Below are 8,512 nucleotides of genomic sequence, written 5' to 3' on the forward strand. Positions count from 1 at the left end.
CAAATAGCAATGGCCAACAGAACCCGCAGCTCGAGGCGCCCACAGTAAGTCGCATTAATGGCGTCAACTCGGAAGCGCCCTCGCTGGCTGAAATAGAAGCGGCAATCAAGGACATGAAATCCAACAAAGCGCCTGGAATCGATTGCATTCCTGCTGAAATGCTCAAAGCCGACCCTGCCTTGTCAGCACAAATGTTGCACCGTCTTTTCGCTGACATTTGGTATACTGCAACATTCCCGGCCGACTGGATGCAGGGTATCCTCGTAAAGGTCCCAAAGAAAGGAGACCTAACAGAGTGCGGTAACTGGCGTGTCATAACTTTGATCTGTACAACCCTCAAAGTACTCTGCAAAGTGATCCTGAACAGGATCCAGGAGAAAATCGACGCTACACTCCGACGGCAACAAGCTGGATTCCGATCCGGACGATCATGTGTGGACCACATCACAACGCTACGAATCATACTGGAACAAATCAACGAATTCCAGGACTCTCTTCTGCTGGTGTTCGTTGATTTCGAAAAAGCATTCGACCGACTCAACCATGAAAACATCTGAGCGGCTCTAAGGCGACGAGGGGTCCCAGAGAAACTAGTCCATCTCATCGAAGCACAATACGAGGCATTTTCGTGCAAGGTCTTGCACGACGGTGTCTTGTCCGAGCCAATCCCGGTAACTGCTGGAGTGAGACAAGGATGTATTTTATCACCGCTACTTTTTCTAATCGTAATGGATGAGATTCTGACTGGATCGATCGACTGTGCACCGAACCGGGGATTGCCGTGGAATCCTTCAACAATGGAGCATCTGAACGACCTTGACCTGGCAGACGATATTGTTTTGCTCGCCCAAACACAACAAGACATGCAGAGCAAACTCAATGACCTCACCGAAAGCTCCAAGGCAGCAGGTCTCAAAATCAATGTCGGAAAGACCAAGTCGATGGAAATCAATACAGAAAATCGTTCCAATTTCGTGGTAGCTGGACAACAGGTTGAGACAGTGGAGTGCTTCCAGTATTTTGGTAGCCAGATTACGCCTGATGGTGGTACCAAGAAGGACATCGAAACCCGGATCAGAAAAGCCCGATTTGCGTTTGCGAATCTCCGAAACATCTGGCACTCACGCCAGATTTCTCTACGAACGAAAATTCGAATCTTTAACTCAAACGTCAAATCCGTATTGCTGTACGGGTGAGAAACTTTGTGCACATATGCGGTGACGACGCGAAAACTGCAAGTTTTTGTGAATCGCTACCTGCGGAACATCATCCGCGCTTGGTGGCCTGGCAACTGGATCTCAAACGTTGAATTTCATCGCCGGTGTCATCAAAAGGCGCTAGAAATCGAGATTCGGGAACGTAAGTGGAGATGGATTGGGCACACGCTGCGAAGAGATGAAAACGAGATTTGCAGAGAGGCGCTTGACTGGAATCCAGAAGGGCATCGAAGAAGAGGCAGGCCCAAAAGCTCGTGGCGGCGAAGTCTAGCCGCTGAAATCCGCACAGTTGACGAGAACCTTGGCTGGCAGCAAGTGAAGACGCTGGCTCCGGATCGCCAGCAGTGGAGATCTTTTATCTCAGCCCTATGCGCCGGTCAATCGGCGCTGGACCCTTAGGTAGGTAGGTAGGTTATAGGTGGGGCCATCCGGGCATCTGATTGAAGCGCTTCTAGAGGAGAGCATTGGGCTAGATCACCAGCAAGGAATCGTGAATTGAGAACGAGTCTGTCTCCCCACCCAGTTGAGCGCTTCGTATTGTAACGCCTTGATTCAGAGGTTCGATAAGTTTGATGTGTTCTTTCGAGGGAGAAAATTCAATACTATCTCTATCTAAAAATATAAATGCCTCTGTTTACATTCTTTATCCCTTGAAATAGTCCATTCAAAGACATTTTGTTTTAATCGAGTTTATGAATCTTGTACAAGTTACAAAGTAAAAGTTGCTTGCTGCTACTGGCTACCCAAGCAATCGAAAGTCACGTTCTTACTTAAAGATGAAACTTGGAAGTTTACATTTGGCTGAATCAATATTTTACGGGAGTTTCAGGTACTCATATCACGTAAAAGCTACTCAGGAACATCCATCGCTTTTTGAAAAATTTAAATATCGATAACGAAACTTCTGAGCGCTTTTGATGCAACTTCTTTCAAAAAGGTCGGTTACGTTCACTAAGCAATTTTTAACGAACCGTTCAAGATACTTTCTAAGTATCAAGATACTTAAAGTGTTTTTTTTTTCAGCTATGACATTTACAATGGAATATATCTAAGGTTAAAATATGTAAAAAAAAAATAAATGCGTGAATCAATAAACTTTTTATGATGAAACATTATTTCATCGATCATACGCGATGTCAAATGAAATTAAGTTTAAATACTAATTATTAAAGTGGCAATGAACTATTACAGGATTGGTTGAGAGGCTGGTGAGTTTCATTGCAATCTAGAGATCTGCGGTTCAATTTTCAAAGTGTAAGTGCTTTTGTAATCAAAACTATAATGGAGGCGTTTGGGATCAGGGTGCAAGTATCTATTTCAAAAGTTTCGAGAAAACGTGCTTCAAAGTTGTTAAGATGCTCGATTTTTCATATATTTTTTCGAATTCGAGCAGGTTTAATTCAATCGAAAGTGTTCAAAAAATTATAAAAATGCACCAGATGTACATTGAAACATGAAGAATCGTTATGTATACTTAACTCAAAATTGATGATTTTGGACTTGCACCCCTCTGATCCTGAGGGCCTCTAATAGTTTCGTTTAGTTCAAAACAAACGATAGAATTTTTGCAGATTTTTAAAATAAGTTTGAGGTATCGTGAAATGGGGTAACATTGATCACCGGGATAACTTTTAACGACATGAAATTTTTCCACAAAATTCGGTCAAGGGAAAACGCGTGTAAATTGGTGAAATCGTTTATTTAAAAAATCAAATTTCAAGTTTATTTAGTATAAAATTCAGGAAAAATATTCAGTTAGACTTCCGCTTTTCCAAATTCGAATTGCCGGGCCTTACGCTTAACCCCTGCCATCAGATTTTGTACAGCCACCTTGTCCACCTTCTTCGCCGCAGAAAGTCAGTTTGCCTTGAACTGCTGCTCGTCCTTACCAGTTTTTTGGTCTTCTTTAGGTTCCGCTTGACAATAGCCCAGTATTTCTCAATTGGGCGGAGCTCTGGCGTGATGGGAGGGTTCTTGTCCTTGGGAACCACCTGCACGTTGTTGGCGGCGTACCACTCCATGGCCTTTTTACCGTAATGGCAAGATGCCAAATTCGGCCAAAACAGTACGGAACAACCGTGATTCTTCAGGAAAGGCAGCAGACGTTTATTCAAACACTCTTTCACGTAAATTTCTTGGTTGACAGTCTCGGAAGCTATGAAAATGCTGCTTTTCAAGCCACAGGTACAGATGGCTTGCCAAACCAGATATTTCTTCGCAAACTTTGACAGTTTCATGTGCTTGAAAATATCTGCTACCTTTCCCCTTCCTTTTGCCGTATAAAACTCCTGTCCCGGAAGCTGCTTGTAGTCGGCTTTGACGTAGGTTTCGTCGTCCATTACCACGCAGTCAAACTTCGTCAGCATCGTCGTGTACAGCCTCCGGGATCGCGCTTTGGCCGTCGTATTTTGTTTATCATCGCGATTTGGAGTCACTACCTTCTTGTAAGTCGATTGTCCGGCTCGTTTTTTAGCTCGATGCACGGTTGTAGACGATACACCCAGCTTATTTGCGGCATCTCGGAGAGAGAGGTTAGGGTTTCGCTTGAAACTACCGGCAACTCTCTTTGTCTTCTCAGCGGCTTCCGGTTTTCGATTTCCCCCCCGATTCAGACTTCCTGGCTGTCGACAAACGTTCCCCAAACACTATAATTACATTTGTAACGGTTGATTTGGCAACTTTTAGCGATTTTGCCAGCTTTGCGTGCGGGAAGCTCGGGTTTTTGCGATGCGCGAGCTAAATTTTGATACGCTGCTCTTCTTTCTTGGACGGCATTTTGACAACTGAAGAGGGAATTCCATAATCAAAATAGGAGCAACATTCTACACACACAAACCTTCAAAATGAGGGGTGTTCAGGTTTTTTAAATGCAAAATTGAAAGAAATATGTCAAGTTAATATTGACTAGAGATGTACCGAATAGTGGTATTCGGCGAACGGCCGAATACCGAATATTGACCTTTTCAACTATTCGGCCAAACGAATATTCGGCCGAATATTCGGCCGAATATTCGGTCGAATATTCTATAGAGTTTTCAATGAAAAAACCTTAAGCGATTATTTCAATGCTTTCTATTTTTTCCATATTAAAACCTCTCATGTTTTTAGCCGATTATTTTCAACCAGATGATATTATCGGATGATATATTACAAGATATTGTTTTAGTAGGGGTCTTTCTGATTTTTAAAATGTCAGCAATAACTGAAAAGACATCAGATGACTAGTCGCTTCGAGGGCGTTTATCACCGAAGCGATTGCGTTCCTGTGAAATCTGGGATAAAACATGTCGAAATAGGTACAAGGCTATTTGAAATTGCTTCTCTGATATTGAATTAGATGAAGGTCGAATTTGAGCAAGATATCTTTAAAATAGTTGTTGAAAAGATAGATGATCTTTAACCTTAAGCAAACCATACTTTCAACCGCACGTATCCAGACGATCAGGCAACCAGAACGATTTTTGAAAAAAAAAAATATAATTATAAAGGGAAATTTTGAAATTTTTGAAAAATTGAACACAAAATCAAATTAATTTTAAAAAGGAATTTGAGAATTTTATTTGATTTAGCAAATAATCTGAATAAACCCGAGCAATCCCCGTGAAGTATTAAACAATATCTGGACATCCCGTCTAGATTCGACTTAACTGGGTTCTTTACTGGATTTATGGGCAAGCCTGCATATAGCCAGAAAATTTGGAATAAACTATAAACAAAGTATAAAGCGATACCGTTCAGCATTCTCCTGTACGATCTACAGTGAAATATACGCGGTTTCACCATAGATGTTTTGCTGAAACCATAATGATGATTTTGTAGCTTTTACAACATTACTTTTGGATATTTTATAAATTATCAAAAATTATTTGAAAAATTTACTAGTCTGTAGTAGATATTCGGCCTATTCGGCCGAATACTTAGCTCAATTATTCGGTGAGCCGAATATTCGGCTTAACGGTTTTTTGGCGATATTCGGCGCCGAATATTCGGCCGACCGAATATTCGGTACATCTCTAATATTGACCAAATTTTGACCGTATCACCCTTAATTTCACGTATTTCTTTTACATCTTATTGTTGTAAATTTTGTATTTCTAGCAAGTTTGAAGGAAATAGCGAATTACCTAGTTTTAAATAAGATATTTTTTCATATGTAATGCATTTTGACAAGTACGACCCGCTTAAAACTGACTTTGTTTTTTTTTCTCAGTTTTCTGTTGACAGTTAACTTTGGTGTGTTTTTTGAGACATCTGGTGGCCCAGCCGAAAAACAAAAACTGGTTCGGAAAGGTTGTTAAAATTTTTACACAAGTTTAGTGAGCCTTTACGTCTGTTTTCTGAGGTGTAGTTATTCATTAAACGTTTAATGGCCTGGTTTGACCAACGGCAATTGATTAATTATGGGAAAAGGTACCGATAATCTTAGAATTGATTACTGATTCTATGGAACTGTGATAACGTCAATGTAAAACTTGTCATTTGAATAACTTCTTGTTTCTAAATATTCATAACTGGTTGACATTGAACATTGAATACTCTTAAACTTCCATTGACCTTCTGTACAAGTCAGCTTCAAACGACTTCGTAGGAAATTTTCCCACGTCAGATGAGAGGTAAAACAAGCGTCTTTACTAGATGTAAATCTTTTACTTCAAACTAACTAACATGCAAATGAAACCAGCCCTGCATTGTACCAATCTCGGATTGCGTCATTTACGTTGTCCAGGGTGGACACAGTCAGCAAATCAACCGGTCCCATCCGGTTCTGCTGCGAAATCGGTAGAAATCGAGCCACTTGGAAAAATCTGGAGGGTAGATCTCCCATTAGACGCGTCCTTCGCATGTTGTCAACGTTATGACACACATATTGGTCCCGCTACCATACCCTTTTGAAGGCAAAGCTACACAAGATCCACGCGTTCGAACGTGTTGCAACAGGATTAGAATTGGATCGTTTTTCACCGGCGGTGGTGTGCAGTCGTTGGTGGTTTACTCACACTCGATGCACACGATTTGCTGCAAGCAAGCGTTATGGAAAGCTATAAACAACCAGATCCAGAATGAGTAAAAGGGGTAAACCAGGTACAAACGCGAATGAATCGTATTCCGGTTAGAACTGGACTGGACTCGCGGATGGATGGTGGGCAGAGCTAATAAAAAACCAGTTGATCGGAATGTAGCCCACCACACAATCTGTACACCGGACACGTTCACGTTCCTTCACCTGGTAGAATTAATGGAAAACTAAGTGAAGAAGTCGAAATTGTACTAGTTTGGCGTTAAACGATAAAAACTTGAGAACTGTCAGTACACTTAAGGTGGCAATTTCATGATTGAGTTTTGTCGAATGATCGAATATGTATATATTGTAGGTTGATCCAAATAATTGACCTGTGCAAAATTTCAACTCGATCGGTGTTGATTTAGGGGTGCCTCTAAGCGCTCAAAGTTTCAGTTTTTACCCTCAAAAAATCACCATAGGGGGGGCCAAGGGAAATCGAAAAAAATCGAAATTTTAATTTTGATGCCAAATGACTAAAATGCATGAAACGTCGAGATGAAGTGTTATCTAGAAAAAAAATTTGGCTAAAAATCGACTTTGACTAAACATAAATATGTACTGGTGCATCGAAAATTGAAAGCATGAAAAAGTAAAAAAAAGAGAGTGTCATAAAATCAGCTCCTCGAAGGATCTCCAACCCTCTTCATATCCAAAAAGGAAGTGCTACATACCATGTGCTTTGATTTTGCTAGTCAGCGTATCCCCCTATACCCTAATCTGCAAAGGGAAGTATTTGTAGAACATGAATGGGTGCCGACATGGAGCTGAAAAGGTATCAGAGGAGAATTTATCTCTACCGAGCATTCCGGGTGAAATCTATCCATACATGTACGAACGAATGTATGTAGTTACAAAGCTTATAATATCCCGTAGGGAGTGCTCCACGGGATGCGGCAACCACAAACAGAGGGTTTCGGGAAAAATAGTTGTAGGAAGAGCAGAACCAAATCTCAAATCGAACACAGTGGGATAATCAGCATTTATTCACAGTTTTATCAAATTAAATTTGAAAAACAATCAGAGATTTGAGAATTACATTTGAACGTAGTGGATTGATTTGATACTCCTTTGTTTTGAGAGCTCCGTATGAAATTTATTTATTATAAAATCAACAGATCATATATTGATCCAAATGATATTCAAAAATTAAGAGACTAACTACAAATACAAATCTACACTGAACACTAAGAATTCTTCTTCGGAATACAACCTTCGAAACGTCAACATCAAAATGCTCTGAGAAGCGGTTAAAAGTCTTGATGACGCCGATTATTGCAGAGTTGGCCCCGTAATTGTTTAGTCTAACAGGAACGAAGAGCTGAAGATCCCGATTCCTCAAACCACGAGGTCGAACGCTAAGTGTAAGAACTTCCTAAAGTGAGTCGATTCCTTATGAAAGCAGATCAGCGGCGAAAGATGCACGAGTGGCGGTCCTGCGCGTTTGCAGCGTGTTGATGTCGATCAGGCGGCAGCGGCTTTCGTAGCAGGGAAGTCGAAAAGGGTCTTGCCAGTTTTAGTGTTGAAGGGCATACCTTTAAAAACGTCGTTGGATGGCTTCGATGCGATCAGAGCGGTTTTGATAATATGGGCAGCAAACCGCAGAAGCATATGCAAGGATCGATCGGACCAAACTACAATAAAGACTAGCCCTCCAGGCAGTAGATGTCGGAAGCCTTGTCTACGATATAGTTGATATTAGTCTTAAAATCCAGCCGTACGTCAAGATTCACTCCAAAATCCTTCAAGTGTCGATCTTGAGAGATTGCATCGTTTTCAAGGAAATAAACGGCTGAGAACGGGCGTCGTTTGCGAGAAAATGATATTACTGCGCATTTACTACGGTTTAAAGGTAGGCGATTGGCATCACACCAGGAGGCAAAGAGGTTAAACTGGTTCTACAGGAAGTTCACATCTTCGGGGCCATTCAAAGAGTAGAACAGTTTCAAGTCGTCGGCATAAGCTAATTTTGGTCCATCGAGCAGTTGCAGCACGTCATTGGTAGATCAGGAATACTATTGGCCCTAGATTAGGATTGCCATCCGTCCCGCAAAAGCGGGACATGTCCCGCTTTTTTGTTGAATGTCCCGCTGTCCCGCTTTTTCCTCAAAATGTCCCGCTTTTTTCATGGAAAACTTTTAGAAAGATCACTGGGAAAAAATCAAACTTTAGCCATTCCAATATTTCCAATTTTACAATTCTAAAGGACAGTAGTTAATGATTTATTAACCTTCCA

This window comes from Uranotaenia lowii, chromosome 3 (genome assembly GCF_029784155.1).
Source record: "Uranotaenia lowii strain MFRU-FL chromosome 3, ASM2978415v1, whole genome shotgun sequence".
Classification (NCBI taxonomy): Eukaryota; Metazoa; Arthropoda; class Insecta; order Diptera; family Culicidae; genus Uranotaenia; species Uranotaenia lowii.